At 37.4% G+C, this 6,245-nt stretch overlaps 1 long non-coding RNA gene across 1 annotated transcript; it reads left to right on the top strand.

Moving 5' to 3' along the window:
* Window positions 1-4,383: 4,383 nt before the first annotated feature.
* LOC137174642 (uncharacterized) lies at window positions 4,384-5,883 on the top strand. The gene is made up of 3 exons (XR_010925426.1): window positions 4,384-4,527; window positions 4,705-4,736; window positions 4,888-5,883. It is a non-coding gene; the product is annotated as an uncharacterized lncRNA (long non-coding RNA).
* The last annotated feature ends 362 nt before the right edge of the window (window positions 5,884-6,245 follow it).

The following is a 6,245-nucleotide window of genomic DNA, read 5'->3' as shown; positions in this document are numbered from 1 at the left end:
AATGGAAAATTTGAAATGAGCTCCAACATCTCTACTGTCTCTCTGAACATCAAACAAGTGGATTCAACAGACTCTGGACTGTATTTCTGTGCATTCTACACAAGTGTACGTTATGTTTTCAGTGACATACATTTAAAAGTTAAAGGTAAGATTAATGTTAAGTCTTGTATTTTGTTTGGTCATTTATGTTTATATTGTTAATATATTTCATCATTATTATCTAATATCTACATATGCAACAAAGTGACAGTTTAAACATTACCAAACAATGATTGTGATGCAAATCTCTCAAAATCAAGACTAAATGTATCTTCATTTCATTAAAAGGCAGTGATGATGGATCACATGATGACGTGGACGACACATCTAAAAGTAAGATTTGCAGATGTAGAAATGCAGATTGTCAAACATTTGAAAATGAAACATCTCTGCTTGATTTGTTTTTCCATCTCAAGTCACTTCTGGTAGTAATTTAGTCTGATTTAATGATCTTTCTTGTAGAAGAGTCTGATGGAACAACAAAGTTGACGAGTGTGATCCTGGCTGGTCTGACTGTTTTCCTTGTAATGGTCATCATTGGTCTGCTGCTTAAAGTCAGGAAACTTAAGACAGGTACTTTATAAGAATTACTCAAACTAAACACTTATGGAAATGTTCAATAGTGTCAGTATGATGAAAAAATAGAACATTTCTTGTAGCCAAAATGTGATGACAGCAAACTTTCTATTAACTGATCAGATGTATTGTCTCTGTCACTCAGCTGCCACTGAAGGGCAGAATTCACTAGTGAACAAGGTAAATCCACTTTTGTGTTTGATCATTTCAAAGGTTGTAGAATCATCACAAGTCAATAGTGTTTTTCTCACAAACTCAGCTATTTGACATGTAGAACTGCATGTACTTTTATTTACAGAATCTGGACTCTGATCAGCTGAAGGACACAGCACTGACTTTGTATTCAACAACAATAAGAAGCAGGAGGCCTGCATCACAGAGAGAAGTGGACACTCATGTTATTTATGCTGCCAGCAGACAGACAAGAAGAAACAACAGCAACAGCTCAGAGTGAAACTAATGCTTCATTAATCTGCTGCTGGAGTATTGTGAGGGTAGCGATACACACCATCAACTTATCCAAAAATGATGTCAAATCATCTAAACAAGTTTTATTCATACAAAATTGTGTTGTGTGTTGTTGAGTTAAGCACCTGATGAGAATCATTTTTAATTCTTTAATGTATTGTTTGTGTGTGTTTTGTTATTTCTGCAAATAAATAAAGTGAGCTAAATGTTTTCATTCTCATCTCTCTCATAGTCTCTTTCTTGATTATTTTATCTGCCTCAGATGGAGATCTGACAGCAAAACAATATGATTGGTGTTTGATGGAGGAGGAGCCAGTAAGGACATTGATGACTGTCCACATTCTCTTATAAAGAGAGTTAGATGCAACAGTGGAGGAGTGAGTGAGGTACACATAATATCACAGTGTAGTCAGAGCACAACTGACCTGAAAGTCAAGAGACCTGTTCATTCAAAACTGTGTAGTTAACTGTGTAGTTAACTGTGTAGTTAACTGTGTAGTTAACTGTGTGACTTTCTGCTGTCAAGTAGACTAAATGATCAGCTTCTACAGAACATTTACAAAAACCTTTTTGCAAAACTTACAACCATCAAAGTGAAAAATGGATATTTAAACTGATGTTGATGTACTAAATGTCTGAATTCAAATATGTATTTTAAAAGGTCGTATTTATAAATACAATTATATGTGGCTCCCACCTGCCCCTTGTTGCACTTTACACTGTGGTGACAAACAGCCCTGTCTGTATTAGTGACATATCTGTATATGTATCTTAACACTTCTGACAAACTTGCACCACTGTTTTATCTTCACATGATCTATAAGCAACTTGTGACACAGTTTGACACTGACAGCCTCATGTGAAAACATTCACTCTGCTCCAGACTGTACATCAGTGTTTCTCTCTACTTGGGCAGCCTGTCCAGATAGATTAAGACCTGTCCAGATAGATTAAGACCTGTCCAGATAGATTAAGACCTGCCCAGGTACAGAAAATACAAATTGCATTTTTTTCAATCAATGCACACAGATCCTCTCAAGACAAGGTGCATGTCAGGTGTGCGTGACACAGTGATTCATTTGGTACGTCAAATTCAAAGGAAGACTGGCAGCATCAAGTTTTTCTGAGGTACCATGTGGAGGAACTGGATAAACAGAAATAAAGTTCTGCTAATTGGCATATGATTTTTTTAATTCACCTTTCATTAGTTCCCACATTCATACCTGATATATATGTCAAGCTGTTGGCTTACGGAGACATAATTATCAAGCATCTTCCAAAAATAGCTTGTTTTACTATGATATTCTTTAGTGAGTGTGTGTGAAGATCAGTGATTCCATTACATACGTATTCACAGCAGTACATCACTTAGCTGAGCCTCACTGTTGAGGTTCTAGAGGACGACAGCTGATCATGGTAAATGGTAAATGGACTGTACTTGTATAGCACCTTTCTAGTCTTCCGACCACTCAAAGCGCTTTTAAACTACAAATCACATTCACCCATTCACACACATTGATAAGCTGAATGGGTACAGGGGCTACCATGCAAGGTCCCAACCTGCCCATCAGAGGAAACTAACCATTCACACACATTCATACACTGAGGGGTTAAGTATCTTGCCCAATGACATATCGGCATGTGGACTGGAGGAGTCGGGAATCGAACCGCTGATCTTCCGATGAGTGGATGACCGGCTCTACCTCCTGAGCCACAGCCGCCCCATCATCTGGACATTGTAGATGTTTCCAGTATAGCTGCCTACATGACATCCAGTGGTGTTCAGTCTGCCTCTGGTCTATACACATTATTGACATATTGTGAGGTTTTACTAGTATCGAGTCAGACAAAGATCAGTTGACAGCTGACACAGAACAAATCCAACAACATTCTTGATCAATGTTTTAACCAGAGCACATTACACTGATGTGATACATTTTTCATTAATGAGTAGTTTCAAATCTCTTACAAGTAATGTAAGGGATTCAGTTTTTAAATTCAGTATTGACACAGTTACTAATCCCAGTGATGCTCTTTTTACTCCTACATAGGAAGGTGGGATTGCTGTCTTACAAAGAATTGGATGGAGGATCAACATAATGTCTGTGTGCATTCAGTAGAGAGACAGATTGCTCCAGGTGTGTTAGCTTTGCTGTGAAAACACCTTTGGGTAAATCCAAACCTGTATATTATATCTCCTTAGCTGGCTAGCTTTTGCTATATTTGGGTTTCACCGGGGTTTGTTCAGATTTGGGAGGGGTGTGTGTGTAAATTCTATCATTCTTTAACTTTGGTTTGAACACTACGTAGCTAAAATAATCTTTAGGATAACCATCTCGTATCCGTTCAGACGATCATTTGGCATCAACACTCGTTTTACAGAAAGCATTCACGTGGACAGTTTACGCAACTGTATGAGCAAGAAAAAATGGCCCCACCTCTTAAGTTGAGAGCACCCTTCCTGGAGCACAGTTTGATTACACACATTGCTGAGCTACAATCATACGCACCATGATGAACCTTACCTTGATAACAGCTTTCATTCTCTGCAGCATCAGTAAGTTCTGCCACTACATTTCTCTCAACTTCATTGCTGCCAGAATTTAATGGTTTTTGCTCATTATTCAATTTATTAAGAGGTTTTGTTTTTCTTCCTATAACAACTAAATCTCTTGTTGTCTCTGCTGTGTGTTTCAGGCTGGATCTCTGTCTCACTTTCTGAGTCTCACACTGTGGAGGTCCAGTCTGGTGAAAACGTCACACTGCAGTGCACCACAATTTACAAAGTTCAAGCAACAACATCCTGGTTCAGACTGGTCAACAGAACCAAAGCCAGCTGTATCTCATCTATGACCAGCTCTAAAGCTGTTAAATACTGTGATGGATTTCAAAATGGAAAATTTCAAATGAGCTCCAACATTTCCACAACCTCTCTCAACATTAAGAAAGTGAATTTATCTGACTCAGGGGTTTATTTCTGTGGATTTAACATTTACGGACAGACATTTTTAAGTGTCATACATTTAAATGTTGAAGGTAAGATGTTATGAAATGTATATTCTTCTCTTATGTCTTTCTATATGTGGCTATTTAATTATTGTCAGAACAAGATATTGATGCACATTTTTAAAGCAAAATAAAAATAAAATGTATCTTCATTTCATTAAAAGGCAGTGATGATGAATCATATGATGACATTGGCAGAAAGTCTAAACGTAAGAGTCTCTTAGAGATTTCATTGTGCAAAATTCATTTGTCCATTTTAATGTTCGTCATTTTTAGCTAGAAAAGGGGAAACAGTCTGATTAAAGATCTTTCTTGTGGCAGAGTCGGATGCAACAACAAAGCTGATGGGTGTGATCTTGGTGATCTTGGGCAGTCTGTTTGTTCTCCACACTACGGTCATCATTGGTCTGGTTGTTAAAAACAGAAAACTTCAGAGAGGTAATGTTTCGATCTTGTATTTGGTTTATAGTTTTTTTTTCACAAATTCTTTAAAGTTGTGTAAATATTTTGGAAGAATACTAAATTTCATGTTTGCCAAAAACAGAATAACAGTAAAGTTTTAGAATAATGACGGTCAATTAACTGATTAGATACATTGTCTCTTTCATTTGGCAGCTAATGAAGAAAAGAATCGACAACAGAGTGAGGTGAATCATGTTTTATCATTTACTTTACAAGTAAAGTTTGATCATTTACTTGTATTTGTTTTATAATTTAAGATCATGTCCAGCCATTGTTTTGTTTTTCTCTTCATTTCCACTTGTTAAGGTGACTGACTGTAAATACTTTTATTTACAGAATCTGGGCTCTGATGACCTGAACTATGCAGCAGTGACTTTCTGTCAAAAAGCAAAAAGAAGAGCGGTGGAGCCAAATGTTGTGTATGCTGCCACCAGATAGACTCAAGAAACAAGAAAAGCTCTTCAGAGGGGAACTGATGCTTTTTCATGTGAATCTGCACTTGTGTTTTTATGTGTTTTTGTGTGTTTGGTGGACAGGAGACCATCACTTTGGCAGAAAAAAAGATGCATAACAGTTGCATCTTCTTTCTAGCGCTGAGTTTTATTTCATATCGCTCTTGTAAAGATGTTATTACAGCACATCAATACAGAAACTTAAGCTTTAAATGTTGACTTAATATAGACTGTATGCACAGTACATACAGTATGTCGCTGTGTCTATAGTGGTACGTGGAAGAAAATAGTCTACAGCTAACATCCAGGTGTGTTTTTTTAGCATGTAACATGTATTTATGCTCTCAGTCGTCCATCCTGCCACTTTCAAGTGTAACAAACAGTACTGTCTGTGTCAGCCTAAAAGAGACATCTCAACCACAGCAAGAATGGCCTTCAGCTCTGTACTATTTTCTCCAGTGTGTTACTTTCACAATGTAGCAACAACCACAAAACACACCAAATAAAACTGCTACTACATTTTGTTTTTTCTGACTTCTGAAGAACTGTGTTGGTAAAAGGTGCAGCACTTGAAGACATTGAAAAAACAGAGATTGCAGTGTGAGATACAGTATGTGACTCCAACTCTCTGATTTACAGTATTTGGGCTCAGATGAGCTGAACTCTTCAGTGCTGAGGTTCCTTCCAAAAACAATAAGAAGCAGGAGGCCAGCAGCAGAGAGAGAGGAGGAAACTCATGTTGTTTATGCTGCCACTAGATAGACTCAGGAAGCAACTGGAACTGCAGCTCTGATGCTTTATCATATTATTCTGTGGTTGTTCTCAGATGAAGGTGGTGAATACAAGCAACCAAAAAAGTAAAAACTAGTTTGTATTTTCATGCTTGTGTTTTTCTTCTTTTCTAAGCCAAAGTCTTTGTCTTTCTTATTTCATCTGTCTACAATCTTAATGTGACAATTAAAAGAGCAGAAAGGACACTGATGACGGTCAAACTTAGTTACAGAGAGAGTACGATAGGGAGGGTGGGTGACACATCACTTGTTTGACAGGAAGAGACAGCACAGTGTGGTCTGAGCTGAAATGAAGTAAAAATCAAGAGATGTCCAGAGTCAAAGCTACAAATAAAGCAGTGAAACCTTCCACAGACATCAAAGGCCTTGCTGTATTCAAAGATAGAGAGTAATGCTACTTTTAAACATCCACCATGAGTCACTTTTATTTTACACAAACTCACTTTACCTT

The sequence above is a fragment of the Thunnus thynnus genome, chromosome 22 (genome assembly GCF_963924715.1).
Source record: "Thunnus thynnus chromosome 22, fThuThy2.1, whole genome shotgun sequence".
Taxonomy (NCBI): domain Eukaryota; kingdom Metazoa; phylum Chordata; class Actinopteri; order Scombriformes; family Scombridae; genus Thunnus; species Thunnus thynnus.
Note: the sequence above shows the minus strand (reverse complement) of the source record. Positions and strands in the feature narration are given on the sequence as shown.